Source organism: Pongo pygmaeus, chromosome 3 (genome assembly GCF_028885625.2).
Source record: "Pongo pygmaeus isolate AG05252 chromosome 3, NHGRI_mPonPyg2-v2.0_pri, whole genome shotgun sequence".
NCBI lineage: Eukaryota > Metazoa > Chordata > Mammalia > Primates > Hominidae > Pongo > Pongo pygmaeus.
This window is the reverse complement of record NC_072376.2, coordinates 15,456,623-15,478,013: the sequence shown is the minus strand read 5'-3', so window position 1 is coordinate 15,478,013 and position 21,391 is coordinate 15,456,623. Positions and strand designations below refer to the sequence as shown.

The following is a 21,391-nucleotide window of genomic DNA, read 5'->3' as shown; positions in this document are numbered from 1 at the left end:
AGAACTCAAACCCCTACCTGTTGATGCAACGACAATGTTTCCCCAGCCTGTTACGCTCCTTACCATGGCATCAGATATCACTCTGCCCCATCACAGGTTCAAAGGCTACAACATTTAAGGGTCTTATCTGCCTGTCTAAGCCACCGAACAACACATATCTTAGCACCTGCTGCTTTACCTGTTTTCTTTAGCCATTTATAACCATATGAACAAACCCTTTAGATTTTACAAAAGCCAAAGATGTGAAATTTATTGTCACCAATGATCCTGTTTCAGAGGCAAGGACTGTCAACACCTAGAACTTAGGGTGAAATTGGGCATATCTTTAGAGCTAATTTAATTTACCCAGAGTAACCAGCATGTTCAATTGCGACCGTGAAGCAGCCAGGCAAACCTTAAATCTAGAACAGCTGAATGTATTTTGGGATTTTTTTTTTTTTTTTTCCTTTCCTCACTCAGCTAGCAGCAAGCAGTGCCAAGTGTCCAGCAAATGTCATCTAGGCGCTGGCCAGGCACAAAGTCTTCTGGGTAGTTCTGTGACCACATGGCCCTGTCTTGCTGAGTGTGGCTACATCTCCCCACTTATACCCCTCCTTCAGTTCCATTTCTATTGTTCTGAGTTATTATTCTCCACAAAGCACTGAGCTGGACTCTGAGCAGAGTGCAGAGATAATCACGAAGAGATCTCTACACTCTGGGCACTTAACATGTTACCAAAGTGGATTAAACAAAAACATAATTAGCAGTGTGCTTACCCTAACAGTTGTCCAGATAAAGTGATACAGAAGATGGAAGAACAAGGAAGAGTAACGTACAATTATTATAGGAAAGAACTTACAGAGGAGGTAATATTGAGATGGGTCTAAGGGTTTACTTACCCATCTCTTCTTCCCAAGGTCATGACCCTGGGGGAGGGAAGGTTCTAACATCAGCCATGTTCTGTGCCAGAATCTGCCTAAACAATCCATTCTTCATATCTATCTGTTTTTTATTTAGTACTAAAGGCTGACTTCATGGACATCCTCAAATGAGCACAACAGTCCACTGTACATTTTCCAAAGTCTAAATAACTCAGTCTTAATTAGCACAATGTTGAGGATACCAAGTGTGATGGTTAATTTTATATATCAATTTGACTGGGCCACAGGATGGCCAGATAGCTGATTACACATTAGTTCTGGATATTTCTGTGAGGTTATTTCTAGAAGAGGTTAGGATTTGAATTGGTAGACTGAGTAAAGCAGGTGGCCCTCCACAATGTGAAGGGGCATCATCTAATCTGTTGAAGGCTTAAATAGAACTAAAAGGTGGAAAAAGGTTGAATTTGTTCTTTGTCTGACTGCATGAGCTACTAAGTAAATCTTTTTCTATCCTTGGAGCTCCTGGTTCTCAGGCCTTCGGGCTTCGACTTCAATCTGCAGAACTGGCTCTCAGTCCATTAAACTACACCACCAGCTTTTCTGGGTCTCCAGCTTGCAGACAAGCAGATTGTGACACTTCTCAGTCTTCATAATTGAGTGAGCCAATACCTTATAATCTCCTATGTATAGATAAATATATAGATATATCCTGTTAGTTCTGTTTATCTTGAGAACCCTCACTAACATACCAAGTGATATGGTTTGGCTCTGTGTCCCCACCCAAATCTCATGTTGAATTGTAATTCCCAATTTTGGGGAAGGGACCTGGTGGAAGATGACTAGATCATGGGGGTGGATTTCTTCCATGCTGTTCTCGTGAGAGTGAGTTCTCATGAGATCTGATAGTTTAAAAGTGTGTGGCACTTCCCCAATCCCCTCTCCTATTCTGCCATGGTAAGACATGCTTGCTTCTCCTTCGCCTTCCACCATGATTGTAAGTTTCCTGAGGCCTCCCCAGCCATGCTTCCTGTTAAGCCTGCAGAGCTGTGAGTCAATTAAACCTCTTTTCTTCATAAATTCCCCAAGCTCAGGTAGTTCTTTATAGCACTGTGAGAACGAATACACCAAATATTCAGTGTAAACCCATTCCTTAGGAGAAATATTTCCTGTTTTCCCCAAAAGCAGAGCTGTGATAAAGATATACCCAATTTACAGTCATAAACAGGGCACTGAATACCACAGAAGACAGCCAATGTATGGCTGGTTCAACAGCTTTTCTTGTTCCTTTACCTTCTTGTTACCACCACGGAGCACTGGCCTGCCTGAGCTCAGCCCCATGGACTTTTGCCCCAACCCAGGCACACCCAGTGCAGAAAGGCCTGGCACAGGCCTGCAGCCAGCTGGTTCTCAGGCTTTTGCATGCGCTTCCATTTCTCCAAGGTGCAGGTGGCTCTTCCTCATTGGAATGGTAAGATCTCAGATTTGTGCTTTGCATGGGCAAGTAGAGGAAGCAGTCTCTTGAGTTCACATTGAGAACAGGCTGCCAGGCTGAACAATCTTAAACAGAGATATTTGCTCTTCTAATGCCCAGCCTCTCTCAACTTGTGTTTGGGTCTGCTCAATCCTCATGCAGATTATGCTACTCCAGTTACCTCTGCTCCTCATGAGCAGAAGCTAGCTGCCCAGCTGCTGAGAACACAGTCCATGTGTGAGAATGCCACTTCAGACCTTGGAAGGATTGTCTCCCAACTGGTTTATGCTCTGTTAGAGTCACATACCACCTATGCCACTACTTTCTTAATATATTTTAATTGATCTAAATAGATTCACTTCTGAAACTTAGCATGGTCCTAGGCAATAATATCTATAAAATCATAGTTTGATGTTCCAATTCTATATTTGCTATACATTGAAATAGATATATGACTGTCAAATTTTTTAAAAGTAATTGCCGCTCTACCACTTATGATCATTTGGCTTACCACCAGGGATGTGGGCAGACCACACTTAGGGAATTGCCTTCTGATGCTACAGTTCTATGATTATCACAGAAGAGGTTTGAATCTGCAAGAAGGAAGGGAGAGGTGGTACTAGTTCACTGAGGAAAACAGCATAGTGAAATACATGAAATTAAAAAATGTAAGATAACAGCAGGAAGCACAGATTCAAAGGTTTTTAAATAGAGATAAGAGCTAGGCTGATCTCTGGAGAGGAAAAAGTGTCCATTCTTGGCCTGTTTTTTCCAAGCCAGTGAGTAAATTGTGTTTAGAGAAGGGAATGCTGTTTTGTGCCCTTACTTGAAAAGAAAAGAAAGGATTTTACACATCTCTCTGTTTCAATTGGATAGAGAGGGCATTTCCTTTAATTTCCACCAACATGTTTTTGTTTGTAGCTTGGGGTTGCCAGTTGAAAGAAAATGACAGCATTTCGCTGTACATATCAGAATGTGTACAGATGGCATAGTTTTTTATGAGACCTGAATCTATCTGTAAAGAAAAAGCCATGGAATACTACTAATTCGCTAAATTTCAAACTCTATTTTTTGTGTGTGGTGGAACCAAAATCTTGGTTTTTGTTTTGTTTTTTTTTGTTTTTTGAGATGGAGTTTTGCTCTTGTTGCCCAGGCTGGAGTGCAATGGCGCCATCTTGGCTCACTGCAACCTCCACCTCCCAGGTTCAAACGATTCTCCTGCTTCAGCCTCCCGAGTAGCTGGGATTACAGGCGCCCGCCACCATGCCTGGCTAATTTTTTGTATTTTTATTAGAGACAGGATTTCAGCATGTTGGCCAGGCTGGTCTCAAACTCCTGACCTCTGATGATCCACCTGCCTCAGCCTCCCAAAGTGCTGGGATTACAGGCGTGAGCCACTGCACCAGGCCGAACCAAAATCTTAACGGAAGTTTTCAAAATATGCTTGGCATAACCATAAAATATGTTGGCATTTTCTCCATGTATATCTACCTTCTCCCCAGAAGACCATCTAGGTCACAGGTCTCGAAACTTTCCATACCATAAAGGGAGGAACAACTCTGGGGAAAATTATTGATGTTGACAATATTTGTTTTTAATTATCCAACTTTGAATCTGAACACCTTTTCCTCTTTTGTAGTCTCCAATCTTCATGATACACGACACACATTCTAAAGGTTGCTGGAAACTTTTTCCATCACCTTGACAAAGATATTCACAGGAAAGCCTCTGACCTCATTCACCCCCAATAATATCTGCCACTGTTCCTCCTCCAGACACATTTGCAGGCTCTGACCTCACAGAAAGGATAGAGTGAGCAGAAAACAGTGTGGCATATTGGAAAGAGTATTATATTTGCAGCAAAACGAGCTGAGTTCAAACCCCAAGTCAGACCATGTGACTAACTGCTTATCTTAGGGAAAGCAAACATTTCTCCCAAACAGAGCCAACTTACCTGGTTTGCTCTGGTGGCAGTTGAAATATTTTTGTGATTATAAATAGTTGTTGCCCCAAGATTCCTTGGTGTACCTTCCCATGGCCCCAGCCATCCTAACTCGCTCCTGGGGAACTCCAGGACCTATGGCCAGAGTACTTCCAAATCGTCTCTGCCTGTGTTTTTCTGATTGCTAAATACGTCAAATATCTTTCTTGGTCTCTGTGCCCTAATCTGTATAATGGGATAATAATCATACAAACCTCAAGGATTATCATGGTGATTAAAAGAAAAAAAATGAAAGCATCTGACATTTAACAAATGATCAACAAATGCTAATTGTCTTTGCTCTTCATGTCAAAAGGACTCAGCCTTCAATTACAGAGAACTTTCTTTCCCATTATTACAAATAAGTATTTTCAAACTCAAGACTCATAAGATACCCCTCAACACACACACACACACACACACACACACACACACAGGGCCCCTGTCACAACAATTTCGTAGCCCAAAGATCAGAGGGCCTTGCTAATGTCACAGCCCTTACTGCTAGGCAAACATGGCGATAGCCTTGAAAATACAGAGTTCCATGTCACCAAAATCTTAGCTCTCTCATGTGCTTCCCTCCCTGCCTCTAAACTCCCTTTCATGGGCTGTCAGATCAATTTTACAGCATGTTTGAGTAAGCTGATGAGGACCTGAGGGAGCAGCCCCAGCTCTGCACTGGACTAATGAGGAGGGGAGCTGGGTTGCTGAATGCAGGGGAAAGCAAACTCCTCTTTCCTGTTCAAAATATGTGCGGAAAAAAGACCATTTTTGCTCAGTTGTGCAGTTTTTTTAATGTCCCCCAGTCATTTGAGCCCGAAAGTATAAATCTGAGCTTATGCCTGACACGGATTTTTTCAATCAGCCTATTTTAATTGCATAAATGTTTGTCTTTGTCTTGAAGGGAAAATATAATGCACAGTTCGGTGGAAAAGGATGTCGCCTTGATTGGTATAATTAAGACTTTCTGTTCCAATACACTGTATAAAGACCAGAAGCCATACAGGTTTTCTCCTTTCATATCACCTCTAAAAACTAAAGAGCTTTTACCCCAATCTGTTTTTCCATTTTTATTTTTTAATTAAAAAAGAGTATATGCAGAGGCAAAAAAAAAAATTACTTATATTGCTGCCATTAAATATCCTCATCCTTCCCAAACTCTAAGGTGATTTTCTGTGTGTTTTGCATGTATTGCAATAATGTCACTATCAAGGAGGAGTCTCCACGGGGTGACATAGTGAAGGCCTCCTCTCTTGCCAGGAAACTGAGAGTTTGCTTTGAGCTCTCTTGCACGCCCAAAGTTGCCACTGAGTTAGAAGTTTCTAATTGTTTTAAGAAAACATGGTTTAGCTTTTATATCAATTATAAAACATTGTTTAGACCCATCATGGGTTGAATTGTGTCCTTCCAAGAGCTATTATTAAGTCCTAACCCCCAGCACCAGTGAATCCAGTGAATGTGCCTTCATTTGCAAATAGTCTTTGCAGATGTAATCAAATTAAGAGGAAGTCATGCTGGATTACAATCAGCAAAAATCCAATGACTGCTGTCCTTATGAGAAGTCCATGTAGAGATACAGAGATGCAGAGATGCAGATGCACAGGGAAGAAAGCCAGTGAAGACAAAGGCAGACATGGGAGTGATGCAGCCACAAGCCAAGGGATGCCAAGAATTGCCAGCAATCGTCAATTGCCGGAAGAGGTAAAGAGGGATTCTTCTCTAGAGCGGCTAGAGGGAGCATGGCCCCACTGACACCTTGATTTCAGAATTTTGGCATCCAGAACTGTAAGAGAGTAAATTTCTATTGCATTAGTTCACTCAGTTTGTGGTAATTTCTTAAAACATCCTTAGGATACTAATATAAACCCAATTCCTAGGATTCAACAAGGAAAAAAGAAGATAACACTGCCTACCATTTTGTGGGAACAAAATAACATGGCCAAGTCTCCTAAACAGGTTGAAGTACATGCTGCTTTTACAAGCCAAACCTGAGGAAAAAGTGTGACTGCATCCTTGTTCCCTGCAACTGTCTCTCCTGACTTCCTCCAGAGCATTCTGGTGCTTCAGATTCTCTTTGCCATTTTATTTTGTTTTATTTTATTATTTTTTGAGACTGAGTTTTGCTCTTGTCGCCCAGGCTGGAGTGCAAAGGCATGACCTCGGCTCACTGCAACCTCCACCTCCAGGGTTCAAGCGAGTCTCCTGACTCAGCCTCCCGAGTAGCTGAGATTACAGGTACCCACCACCCACCTAGCTAATTTTTGTATTTTTAGTAGAGAGGGGGGTTTCACCATGTTGGCCAGGCTGGTCTCGGACTCCTGACCTCAGGTGATCCACCGACCTCAGGTGATCCACCTGCCTCAGCCTCCCAAAGTGCTGGGATTATAGGCATGAGCCACCACACCCGGCCCTCTTTACCCTTTTAGAATTTCCAAGTTACAGGACTGGGAAAAGCCAATTTGCAACCAAAACACACATATTGGGGTCAAACATATATGACGTTGAATCCCTGCTCAGCCACTGATTAACTCTGTTTTCACGGGGTGTTGGGAGATCTCCCTGAGCCTCATTGGCCCATTTCCAAGTTGGGGAGAGTAATGCCAACTTCACGTGGTTTGGAGATGTTTACATAAAGTAATTTATGTTAAAATTCTGGTGTCCACCAGTTCCACAGTAAAATGTAATTTCCCTCATTTCCCCTTCCCAAGAGACATACATACTATGAATTAAAGATTACAAGAAGACGTTATACACTGCTGGTTAAAACGCAAATAGTTCAGCCACCATGGAAAGCAGTTTGGACATTTTTCAAATAACTAAAAATAGAACTACCATTTGACCCAGCAACTCCATTACTGGGTATTTACTCAAAGGAAAATAAATTGTTCTTCCAAAAAGACACATGCACTCACATGTTCATCCCAGCACTAACACAATAGCAAAGACATGGAATAATCTAGGTGCTCATAAGTGGCAGCTGGATAAAGAAAATGTGGTACATACACACCATGGAATACTATGCAGCCATAAAAAGAATGAAATCATGTCCTTTGCAGCAACATGGATGCAGCTGGAGGCCATTTATACTAAGCCAGGTAATGCAGAAACAAAACCAAATACCATGTGTTGTCACTTGTAAGTGGGAGCTAAACTCTGGATACACACAGACACAAAGATAGGAAAGTAAGCACTAGAGATTCCAAAGAGAGGGAGGCAGGGAGTGGAAAAGGACTGAAAAACTGCCAATTGGGAGTACTGTGTTCACTACCTGGGTGACAAGATCATTAGAAGCCCAAACATCAGCATTATGCAATATACCCAGGTGGCAAACTTCCACATGTACCCTCTGAATCTAAAATTAAAAATAATAATAATAAAGATTGCAAGAAGATGAGTGCAGAGAAGTCAGATAAAACAAGGAGAAGATTAAGAGTCCCTGAGGACAGAGGTTGTCTGGAACCCACCACGGGCTAGGCACTCGGCTAAATCCTTTGCAAGTGCTGGTTCAGAGCCTCCTCATGTATAACCTGTGAAGCAGGTGCTATTTTATCCCAGTTTTCTGGAAAGAAACTAAAGCTTAGAGCAGAACTTATCTGCCACAACACCATTAATATTTTCAGACCAGATAATGTTTTTATAAGTTGGTGCTGTTCTGTGCATTGTAGGATATATAGCCATATTCCTGGCCTCTACCCACTAAAACAGCCCTCTCCCTCAACTGGGACAACCAAAAATGCTTATAGACATTGCCAAATGTCTCCTGGGGAGCAAAATTACCCCAGTTGAAAACCACCGGTTTAAGGAGATTTATTAGTTATTATTCCAACATCACAAAGCCAGCATAACCAAGGTTTTCAAAACCTATGTGAGTATTGTTAGCCAAGAATGATAAAGAAGGTGAGCTTTTGCCCTAAAACAGAGACAACTGACTTTTCTCCCTGTTGCCCTGGTAATGCTGGCTTTTGATGAGAGCAGAAGGAGGTACTATTTATACGCAAGGCAAATAAGAAGACAGAGTGAGGATACAGGGCTTGAATCAGGAAGATTCTTCACAGGTTTTAAGGTAGACAGTAGAAGATACACTAATCCACCTTGTAGTGTGGGGCAAACTCTCCTTCCATATTAACTGCATTTTTAGATAGTCTCATAGTCAACTGCATTGAAGAAATCCATGCCCAGCCTGACTTGCAGCTACATGTGGCCAGGTGACATATATCTGGCCAATGGGATGTGAGTGGGAGTGATGCTGGCTTCTTTGGAGACATGTGCTTAAAAGGAAGGCAGATCCTTTCCCGCTTAGTCTCTGCTCCATCCTGATGCTTGGTGGATGGATACAGGATGAGCCATCTAGCACCATGGAGACAAGGACAACGTGTTAGAAATGGCAGAGCAATGAGACAGAAGCTGCCTGGGCCCTGGTAATTTTGCAGACCAGAACTTCCAGACCACCTGAACTTTTAGATGAGAGCAAACCAAGCTTCCATCTTTCTTTAAGCCACTGTCATCTTGGGCCTCTGCCATCAACGGCTGAGGCAATAGCTAGACCTCTCTAATACAAGGTATAGATGCCTTCAGAATAATACATTAGGCCTTGTGACATTTGCATTTAATAGGGCCCATACCTTCACCTACATAATTACTCAGTGGTTGAAACCCAGCTACTGATGAAAAATAGGCAGGAAAGTAGGTGGAAAGCAGTCTTCCTAATCTCTCTAAATCACACTGTATGAGTAATTATGGTAGGTAATATTCATTGAATGGTTATATGTGCCAATAATTGTTATAAGTGTTTCATATACACTCACTTATTTACTGCATACCTCAATCCCCTGAAATATGTATGATTATAATCTCCATTTTAAAATAATAGAAACTGAGGAAAAATAAGATCAAATAAGTTGCCTAAAGTCACCCAGCTTATAAACACAGGGTAGAAATTTGAGCTCAGCCAACTCCATGCCAAAATGTCAAAACCTGCACTTTCAACTCCTGCTCTGCTAACTCAGATATCCACCCCTTGGTGCAGAAGGATTTAATGATTTTCACATTCTCTCTAGTTCTACAGACCTGTGGTTCCATAGATCCCTCAGCTGGAGGACTGCCTTTCATATGTTGTATATGTAATTATTTGGTGCAATCACCTTGGTTATTAGAAATAGGTGACTCAGCCTTAAATATCTGATAGTTATAACTGAATACCAAGCAAAGTAAATGTTACTCTGGGGGAAATCTCCAGTTTAATAACATAGGCGGTGAAACGAAATTTTACAGCTGTCCTTGATGAGTCACTTTGGATAGGAAAGTTTTCTAGATAACTAAAAATTTAGTTATTTTAGCTATAGAAAATTTAAAAAACTTATGAAGGACTTCAACTTTGGAGAAGATGAAGTGAATGTGCTTTTTCCTATTCCTTCTGTTAAGTACACTTAAAACCTTGGATGTTATAGGTAAAATAAATATGAGAAAGCTATGAAAAGTAGAGAGAAGAAGATAGGTCAGCTAGGGAACTCAGGGCCCAAGCTCCTTCCCTTATATATCCCAAACTGTTCCTCAGGAAGCCAGCAGCCCATAGATGTGAGCAAGCACAGACAAAATAAAGCCCAACAGAAGCTTGCTTCCTCCACCAAAGGACCAGAACAGGGCAACCCAACAAGCGAACCAAGCTTCCATCTTTCAAGTCAGAAAACTTCCAGAAAATAGCAGCTCATCTCCAGCCAAACCCAGCAGAAAATTCTGTGCTCCACTCATGTTTGCAAAGGTCCAGTAGAAAGCCTAGATTTCTACCCTAATTGAGATGTAATGAGGCTCCCCAGTTCCCCACTGGGAGACAGAGGATAACAAAGGAGGCTGAATATAAAAATAGGACCTTCATCTTTGCTGGGCAGTAGTAGCACCCCACATGGAAGTAACTGGGTGCACCTCCCACTCCACACTAAGCTGGTGTCCAAGGAGGCTTAGTGGAAAGTTAGGATTTCCAATACAACCCAGTGGTAGTGGGGCTGGCCCTCCACCTCTCCACCATGATGTTGGTGGGGGTTATGTGGGGAGAAGTAAGAAGGTATTCCTACCTCTTCCAGCCAAGGAGGTATCAGTGGAAGCTCAGTGAAGATCTGGAGCTCTCACCTTACTCACTAGTAATGAGGACCTTCCCAGCATTGGGTGTCAATGGAGGCCGAGTGGGGAAGTGGAACTTCTTCCCACACCTGACAGTAATAAGGTGGCACTCATCCCTTCAATTCAATAATACGATGGTGTCCACTTTCATCACTCTTATTCACCACAGGGATGGAAGTTCTAGCCAGTGCTGTAAGGTGAAAACAAACAACAACAATGGAAATAAAAGACATACAAATGAGAATGGAAATAAAGAAATTAAAATTGTCCCAACAGACACTGAAAATTAAAAGGCAATAAATACCATTTGCAATTGAAAAATAAAAATGCTTAGTTTTAAATCTAACAAAACATACACAGGGCTTGTATGCTAAAAATTACAAAACACTGATGAAATAAATTACAGATCAAAATAAATGGAGAGACATGCTGAGTTCATGATTTGAAAAAAGCGACACAATAAATACATCAATTCTCTTCAAATTGATACACACATTTAATGCAATTCCCATAAAAACTCCAGCAAGATTTTTTGTAAGCATGGATAGGTTCATTCTAAAATTTAAATGAAAAAGTAAAGGAACTAGAATAGCTAAAACCATTTTGCAAAATAATAAAGTGGAAGGAATCAGTCCTCCTGATTTCAAGACATATTATATAGCTACAGTAGTTAAGATTGTGTGGTCTTGGTGGAGGGATAGATACATAGATCAATAGAAGAGAATAAAAATCCAGAAATAGGTCCACAAATATATCCCTATCTGATCTTCGACAAAGTTATACAAAAGCAATTCAACGAAAGAAATGGAGACTTTTCACAAATGGTGTTGAAGCAATTGAATCCATAGGAAAAACAATGAAACTTGACCTAAGCTTCATACCTAATACAAATATTAATTCAAAATTATAAACTTAAATGTAAAACATAAAGCTACAAAACTTATAAGAAAAAACAGAGGATAAGAATCTTCAGGATTTAGGGTTAGGCAAGGAGATCTTATACTTGACAGCAAAAGCATGAATCATAAAAGGAGAAATTGGTAAACTGAATTCCATCAAAAGTAAAAGCTTTTGTTCTGCAAAAGATCCTGTTAAAAGGATGAAAAAACAAGCTACAGACTGTGAGAGAATATTTGTAAACCACATAGCTAGTAAAGGACTGGTAAGTATATATATATGCAGATATTTCTCCAAACTCTGAAGTTAAAAAAAAAAACCTAAACAATCTAGTTAGAAAATGGGCAAAGGACATGAAGAAACATTTCACTATAGAGGATATACAGGTGGCAAATAAGCACATGAAAAGATATGGAAGGTCATTAACCATTAGTCAAGTACAGATGAAAACCACGATGAGATATCATTACACACTTATCAGAATGATTGAAATTAAAAATAGTTATAATACCAAATGCTGGTGAGGAAGCAGTGAAACTGAATAACTCATACATTGCTGATGGGAATTTTAAATGGCACAGCTACTCTGGAAGAGTTTGACAGTTTCTTACAAAACTAAACACGTAACTACCATAGGATCATCGAACTGCACCTGCTAGGCATTCATTATGAAGTAATAAAAATATATGTTCACATAAAAATGTGTACATGGACAATTATAGCGAATTGATTCATAATAGCCCCAAACAGGAAACAACTCAGATGCCCTTCAATGGGTGAATGGGAGACAAACTGTGGTATATCAATACCATGAATACTACTCAGCAATAAAAAGGAATGAGTTATTGATATACACAATGACATGAATGAATTGTCAAGGATCTATGCCAAATGAAAAAAGCCAATTCTGGAAGCTTGCACACCATAAGGCCCTTTTATATAACATCCTCAAAATGATAAAATTATAGTAATGGTTAAGAAAGAAATGAATGGGTGTGTGGTCATAAAAAGGCAGGAGGAGAAATACCTGTAGTGATGCACCTGTTGTGTATCTTGACTGCATCTGTGTTAATAGCCAGTTGTGATCTTTAGTATAGATTTGTAAGATGTTACCACAGTGGGGAACTGGATAAAGGGTACATAGGATCTTTTTATATTATTTCTTAAAACTGCACATTTATCTATAATTACCTCAAAATTAAAAGCTTAATTAAGCAATTTGCACATTTGTGAGTCTTTCATAGTTATCTACTTTCCCAATATATTGATTATATTTTAACCTTCTCTAATGACCAAATGTCTCCTCACACTGTCTTCCTTTTACTTTTGTTTTCTATAGCACTTATCACTTCTAGCATGTTAGAACATAATTTAATGCTTCATGTTTACTTTTTACCATTTATCTTCCCCCACTAGAATAAAAGCACACCAGGGTCGGGTCTTAATCTGTAAGACCCTGTATTGTTTAATAATCCATTCCAAGTTCCTAGAATGGTACTTGGCACATAATAAGTGCTCAATAAATAGGTGTTGAACAAAGAGGTAAATTATTATAAATATCAGTGTATTAGGGTTCTCCAGGGAAACAGAATCAACAGAATGTATATGTGTATGTAGAGAAAGATACTTATTTTAAAGAATTTGCTCACACAATTACAGAGGCTAGCAAGTCCAAAATCTGCAGAGAGGGCCAGCAGGCTGAAGACCCAGAAAAAAAGCCGATATAGATCAAGACCAAAGGCCACGTGCTGCAGAATTCTCTCTTGCTCAGAGGAGATCAGTTGTTTTTTTTTTCTGCTCAGGCCTTCAATTCATTGGATGAGGCCCACTCACATCATAGAGGGACTGCTTTACTTGAAATCTACTGATTTAAATGTAATTCAAAAACACATCACAGAAACATCTAGAATAATGTTTGACCACGTATCTGGGCACCATGACCCAGACAGGTTGACACATAAAATTAACCATCACAATCAGTTATTGTACTAGGCTAAAATAGAAAAAAAACCCTTGGAGTCTGTATGTATGTAGGATTACACATCCCTTCACTTAATGGTCATAAACTACTGTGCTTTTTACTGTGAGCAATTTACGTCTTCTTGTTTACCAGCAGGCTAGTAACAACCATATTTGCAGCAGTACTAATAGCAACCTCTGAATTTTCTATAATTTGCTGCTTTTAACATTTATAAATTTGGGAATTATTTAGACAAGTTTGTTACATCAATGCAAAGAAAAAAATAAGCGGGTCCTAAGAGAGGCCTAAAGATGCTCACCTGTGAACAAAGTGCAAGAGATTCAGAATAGACGTAACTTGGAGCTCAGAGGCTATTTCTCTTATATCTTGGGCCTCAGCTGTGATCCTAATAATTAAGCTCCCCTTGCAAAAAAGAAGCTAAAGCTAGAAATGCACAGGCAAATTTAAAGCGGCCTGTTTAAAGCCAGACCATGGCCTGTGTTATGTCCTGGGTCCAAACTGATCTTAGTTTTGATTTTCACAAGAGCGTACCTTCAGACAAATACTTAGGAACTGGTAGTTCACCTGGGAGATGATCCCACACGTCCTGTGAGGAAGTGAGAAATCTGAGACAGGGAAGAAAGAAAAGCCAGTAAAGAGTACGTCAAAGAGCAGATAAACATGTTGGGCAACTGAGACTCAATCCCTGTGGTGACCCTCTGAGGCATCAAGTAGAACACCCCACAGCATTGTCCCACTGCAGACAGGTGACTTTGGGTTATTATCCACTACCCCATACTGCCAGGTTGTGTTTGACTCCTGGAGAGAAAGCTCCTAAGGGGCTGAGAAAGGTCTCAGGTGAAGCAGATGAACAATCTGCTGCTTGAAGTGGGAAGATGTTAGCACGCTGAGAAGTCTACTGGGACTGCCAGTTAACTTAGAGGGGACAGGAGGACAGGTGAGCAAAACATCGACAGTGTCCGTTACTCACAGATGGCTTACTCTCAATTAGTCAGGATGCTAAGACAAAGAGACCAAGACAGAAAATCAACAAAGCAACATAGGAGTTAAACTATACACTAGACCAAATAGGCCCAACTGACATTTACAGAACAAATCACCCAACTGCTGAACAGTACACATTATTTTTATCCACACATGGAACATTGTCCAGAACAGACCATATCTTAAGCCACAAAATGAGCCTCAACAAATCCCAAAATCATATCAATTTCTTTTCTGACCACAGTGGAATAAAACTAGAAATCAATAACAAGAGGAACACCAGAAAACATACAAACACATGGAAATCAAACAACATGTTCCTGAATGATCAATGGGTCAGTAAAGAAATTAAGAAAGAAATTTTTTAAATTTCTGAAACAAATAAAAATGGAAATGCAACATCCTAAAATCTGTGGGATACGGCAAAAGCAGCACTAAGAGGGAAATTTATAGCAATAAACACTCATACCAAAAAAGTAGAAAGACTTCAACTGAATAATCTAATGTTGCACCTCAAGGAACTAGAAAAGCAAGAACAAACCGACTCAAAATTAGTAAAGGAAAATAAATAATAAGAATCAGAGTGGAAATACATGAAATTGAGACAAAAAATACAGAAGATCAGCAAAATTAAAAGTTGGTTTTTTGAAAAGATAAATAAAATTGACAAGCCATTAGGTAGATTAAGAAAAACAGAGCACAGACCTAAATGAAATTAGAAATAAATAAGGAGACTAACAACTGAGACTACTGAAACACAAAGAATCCTTAGAAACTATTAGGAACAACTATATACCAACAAGTTGGAAAACCTAGAAGAAATGGATAAATTCCTGGACACATGCAAACTCCAAGATCGAACATGAAGAAACAGAAAACTTCAACAAACTAATAATGAGCAATGAGATTGAAGTGTAATAAACAGTCTCTCATCAAAGAAAAGCCCAGAACTTGATGGATTCACTGCTTAATTCTACCAGACGTTGAAAGAAAAACTAATACCATGTCTTTCCATTTCTAAAGAAAGAGATTCTCACAAAACTTATCTCAATTTGTCCAATGGATTTTCTTCTCAATGTGTAAAGTCTATCATCTTATGTCAAGGTTTTTAAGAAAATCACTAAAGGTACTTAAAAACTTGGCCTTAATTATGTTTTGCAGAATTAATCAAGACCATTGGCAGTCACATGGCTAACAAGCCATTTAGGGTCATTCAGTTCTCTGGGTGTCTCTCAGAGAAACAAATTTGTTAAAAAAAAAAAAAATTAAACACTTCTAGCTTTAATATACATGGAGAAGGACTTGTGGATTGGGGAATAGTTTGACAAGAGCAAAATTAACATAAACAGAAGTGGAAACGTAATACACAAGACAAAATGAAGAAAATCAAACTGGTGTGCTTTCCAAGGCACTGGATTCTCCAGTGGAGGAAAAGAAGGGACCATTAACCAAGTGTCTACTCTGTGCAAACACAGTGCTGGACATTTTATAACTATTGTCTTCTTTGGTCCTCAGAACAGCCCTGTGAAGGAAAAATTGTTATTTCCACTTTACAGATGAGGTAACTGAGGCTCAGTGAAGCACTTCACCCAAGTTTACAAAGCAAGACTGAATCAGAATTCACTTCCTGCTTGTTTCATTTCCAGCTTCCATGTGCTTTCCTCAAGTTTCTCACTCCTGGCTGTGCACCAGAATCATTTGTATCAAAGTAAGTTTCCAAGGCCCTACTCCAGACCTACTGAATCATGATCTCTGGGAATGGGTCCAGAAATTTCTATTGTAAATGTTCCCCAGGTAATTCTGCTCAGTCATACTTGAAAACTTCTGTTCATGATGGCTTTTCTTTCCCCTTGATGTTTCTGTAGTCAGAGAGGTAACATTGAAAAGAGACTGTAGCCAATTTAAAATCAGTCAACATTAGAGGGGCACCCAGGCTTCCTAACAAGAAAGCATGCTCTAATACAGAGTTTGGCAAACACCTTCTGTAAAGGCCAGGTAATAAATATTTTAGTCCCTGCCATAACTACTCAACTCTGTCATTTGTGAAAGGAGCTATATGTAAAAGAATGGGTGGGAGTGGTTGTGTTCCAATAAAACTTTATTTACAAAACCAGGCAGTGGGATGAATTTGTTCCATGGGCCATAGTTTGCTAACCCCTACTTTAACGGCAGGTGCTTTTGGAGGTGTTCCAGGCAAATGGACATCCTCTGATGCTAGGATACCACTCCAAAAGGAAAATTGTCTTTATTCATACTCATGGTCACGAGATTGAGTTTTATGTTCATGCATGTGACTAGACCACAACATAAATGATCTGGGGTTTTTGGTTGGTTTAATATTTTATGTAAATTATGACAATCAAATAGACTACAGTATTAACCAAGGCAACCATTGACTGAATGAAGTGGCTATGATGGAGAATGTTCTCAGACTATAGCTTCAGAGGCACTAGAGCTTCATGGTAAAAGATCTATTTATCTCCAACTACAAGAAACTTCATAATTTGAAGATTGAACAGGCAGGAAAAAGACTTTGTTCCTGTCAGCTCTGGGTGACCATGAAAAACACTTAATCCTTCTATTCCTTACTTTTCTTACTGGCAATGTTAGAGGTTTCATCAGAGTCGTTCAGTACTTTTCTTGATGACCCTAGCACAGCTGATACTAAATAGAAACCATTAAGGAGACATCACCACAGGTCAGGGTATGGCCATGAGATATCCACACAAAAAGTAGTATGGATCTAGATAATCCATTTTACAGAATATAGTTTACTCATCTTCAGCTTTATTTTCATTACTGAAGCTTTTCCCTTCAACACATCTATTCTCCAGAGGGGCATTTCTAAACACCTAGATTCCTCGTGTCTGGGCTAGGAGAGACAGCAGAGTATGTCAGAGTGAGGTTACCAAAGACCCATTTGTACAGTTCATGTTTCTGCTTGACAATCTGGAACTAATAAACCAGATGATAAGAACATTCCTGCCCACAAGGGGTTCCAGTAGGAGAGACTCCTAGTGTAATATGTAATGCCATATTTTAGTGTAACACAGGTAGTGTAATATCATGTATTATATATACATACATACACACTGATATGGTTTGGCTGTGCCCCACCCAAATCTCATCTTGAATTGTAGTTCCCATAATACCCACGTATGGTGGGATGAACCTCGTGGGAGATGATTAGGTTATGGGGGCAGTTCTCCCATGCTGTTCTCATGATAGTGAGTGAGTTCTTATGAGATCTGATTGTTTTATAAGGGGTTTTCCCCACCTCGCTCTGCATTTCTCCTTCCTGCGACCATGTGAGGAAGGAAGTGTTTGCTTCCGCTTTCACCCTGATTGTAAGTTTCCTGAGGCCTCACCAGCCCTGTGGAACTGTGAGTCAATTAAACCTCTTTCCTTTATAAATGACCCAGTCTCATTTATTTTTTCATAGCAGCATGAGAATAAACTAATACACACACACATATAATAATATGATTAGATTAGTCCAAAGTGAAGCTACCAACTCATTGGAGCCCGGCCAGTCTGGAAGGAACACCTAAGGCCTCTTGTAACCCTAAGTCTGCAATTCTGGGGCACACAGTGGGTGACATTCTGTATTTTCAACTCATAGTAGCAACAAGGGCTAATTTGTTGGAAGGTTGGAAGCACTGGTTTCCGTTTGACTGCCTAACTTAAAAGACAGGAGCACATACCTAGGAAGTTAACTTTTGTGAACCTATCCCAACAAAGGGTGTTCTAAACATCTTCAATATCCTCTCAAAATGCTCATCTCTAGCGTGACCACCCATTCATTTATCTGAACTTTTCCTGAGGCTATTTATTTTCACCCCATTACTTCACAGTATAACAATGGCATTCCCTGGAATTTGAAGATTGGCATTTTCCAAGCTGGGGCTTAAAGTATTGTGTATAAATCACTGGACTCCAAGGATGGGCTGGGCTCTTCCTCTTTGCCTCTACAGTGCTCCTTGTTTTATTCTACTACAGCTCTCAGTCTGAGTGCTGTGATTACTTTTGTTAGTGAGTCTGATTTCCATCATAATACTGAAATTCATGAAAGATCACATTATCTCATTTTGCCATATCAAATAAAAATATATCTTGGAATTCCTCGTACATAGTGTTGATTTCTCAACACTGTAGTCATCAATGGGACACCTTCTCCTTCAATCCACAGGAGATCTTCAGCTGTGTAGACAGTCACAAAATTTCTTTTAATCTTTTGTGATATGTTTGTCATCTGAGGCCACAATAGGTAAGATTCTGCAGCTTCTGCACCAGTTTGGAGCTCCAGGCCTTTGCAGATGTACATTTGATAAATCTTCAGAGGGAAACAGATATTGGAGGACAAACAGCAGCCTCTCATAATGCTTACCTGCTATTTCTTAATTTCGCAGGTTTAGACATTACCTTCCTTCTAGAAATTTAGCTCTCATTCTCTTTACACACACACAAACACACACACACACACCCTCCCTTCCCTCCATCTCTCCAATGTAGATATAGAGAGATATTTGTTCCACTATGTGTTAGTGTTTATCTGATGGATTCTGCATAACTATTATTTGTAACTCCTTAGTTCTCCTTTCTGAAACTTTTTGTTCTCCTTCAAGTTAATAGTTACCTTGTATTTAATTTGCTTAATTTCCTATGCGCCCATCACAAATGCTCTTTCAAACCCTCTGAATACCACACAGCTGTCAGTTGTATTTATGTTGGTGACCCTCCTCTGCAGCTCTCTGACCTTTGGTCCCAGTCTAGACCAGGAGCTGGCTAAGGTGGCTGCAAAACTGTCTTCCCTGAATGTCTCTTCTCCATCACCCTGTGAATCCTCTCCCTGCTTGTATTAGGCCATTCTTGCATTGTTATATAGAGATATCTGAGACTGGATAATATGTAAATAAAAGAGATTTAATTGGCTCATGGTTCTGCAGGCTTTACAGGAAGCATGGTACTGGCATCTACTCGGCTTCTAGGGAGGACTCAGAAAGCTTACAATCATGGCAGAAGGTGAAGGGGGAAAAGGCATGTCACATGGCCAGAGCAGGAGCAAGAGAGAGGGGGCACGTACTTTTAAATGGCCAGATCTCACAAGAACTCACTATCCAGAGGACAGCACTGAGGGGATGGTGCTAAACCATTCATGAGAAATCCACCGTCATGAGCCAATCACCTCCCACCAGGCCCCACCTCCAATATCGGGGATGACATTCAACATGAAATTTGGGCAGGGACAAATATCCAAACTATATCATTGGTCTTCTGTGTAACTGAGCCTTTTCAGAATTTCACATCCCCCAACTTCTTGTCTTATTCCTTTTTTGTTGTGAATCACTTTCTTCTCAGAAAGGGAGTAGGAGAAGTAAGATTATTGAGAACTTGCACACCTGAAAATGTCTTTATTCCAGCACCACATTTTAATAATTATTTTCTAGATACGGAATTCTGGAATGAAATTCATTTCCACTCTGAACTTAAAGTTACTCTTTTGTCCCCTAACTTCAAGTGTTGCTATTGAGAAGTCTGATGTCATTCTGATCCCTAATCCTCTGCCTGAGCACTGCTTTCGTCTTTGGGAGATTTCAGTATTCTTTCTTTATCTCCAGTGTTTTGAAATTTCATTCAAATATGACTTGATAAAGGTCATTTTAAAAAACCTTCATAGTGTGCCCTTTAAAATCTGGGAAATTTTCTTACCCTATTTCCATAGATCCCTCCTTTTTTTCTCTGTCCCTTCTTTTTGGAGCTTGCCTGTGTTTTTTATACATCTTTCTCTCTTTGTTCTACTTTCTGGGAGATTACTTCAATTTTACTTTCCAACAGTTTTGTTGAATTTTTAATATTTCTACTCTCATATTTTTGACTTTAAGAAGTTCTTTTTAAAATTTTATAAATATTCCTTTAAATTTTTTCATAAGTATAATATCTTGTTTTACCTTCCTAAGTAACTATTATTAATTTGGGGGCTTTTTTAAATTTCTTCATTTGCCGCACTGTTTTCTGTTTCTTTTTGTTGACAGCTCGTTTTGGCGCCTACCTTTCATATTATATGATTTCTGCAAATGTCAGGTGATCCTCACCCATCTGTTCTTATTTGAGGATGGGCCATTAAAAAGCCATCTGGGCCTTCTGCATATGGGCCAGGCTTAGCAAGTAGTGAACTTCACCATACAGTGACAGGACTTGGACCTGGTCATTATGTAAGATTCCCCCAACTATCAGAATCTGCAGATTTGGGGGAAGAGAGGGACTTCCTAGTTGCTACCTAGAGAATTCTTCAGTGTACTGTCAGGCGCTATGAGCTGGCCTGCTAGCATTCTTCGCACAGTTGGGAAGAGGAGGCTGAGATCTTCACAGTACAGTATGTTAGTTAACTCCCACTCAGTCTCTGTTTTTTTCTTTCTGATGAGGCTCCTCTCTGTTCCTATTTTATGTCTCAGGTCCCCAAATCTGGAATTTGTCTGGTTTAATTTTTGCTGAGAGTAAACCTCCGATCTTCTGCAGAGGTGATTCGGGAGAATTGCCTATTTGGGGAAAAGATCCAGGCTTACTGCTTCCATGAAAACTCACCTGCACTCCTTGCCTTCAGCTCCACACATTCTTTCCCCCCAATGCTGCCTGATGCCTCGAGTCTCTGAGGCCTTCCAGGGCTCTCTGAATTGGATCTGTTTCCTTCTTATCTTCATCCCAGTGGGCACTTAGGGCTCAGCTTTCTCAGCCACATAACTCATTACCAAAAGTCAACTTGCTGTCCAGCTTTTTAAGCTGTGCTGCCATCTCTCATCTGCTTTAGTCTCTTCTCTCATTCTCTTGGACTATATGGTCTTATGCTTGTTTAAATCCCATTACTATCATTTTTGTGAGATTTGGAGAAGAAATTATGTAAATAGATATATTCAGTTTTTCACATGAAAGTTGAAACTTCCATAAAAATCATTTTTAATAGTTCATAATATTCATTAGTAGATACATTATATCTAGTTTTTAGACGGTTAAATGTTTCCCCTTTTTCACCTCCACCAAAAACAACACAGTAGTGAGTCTCTTCACTCATGAAATTCTTTCTGCCTTTGAAACTATTATTTTTAAGA

General features: G+C 39.8%; 1 pseudogene; it reads left to right on the top strand.

Annotated features, from left to right (window-relative positions):
• Positions 1-5,945: 5,945 nt before the first annotated feature.
• The window catches only part of LOC129034516 (zinc finger E-box-binding homeobox 2-like), a 78,061-nt pseudogene continuing 62,615 nt past the window's right edge, over positions 5,946-21,391 (top strand).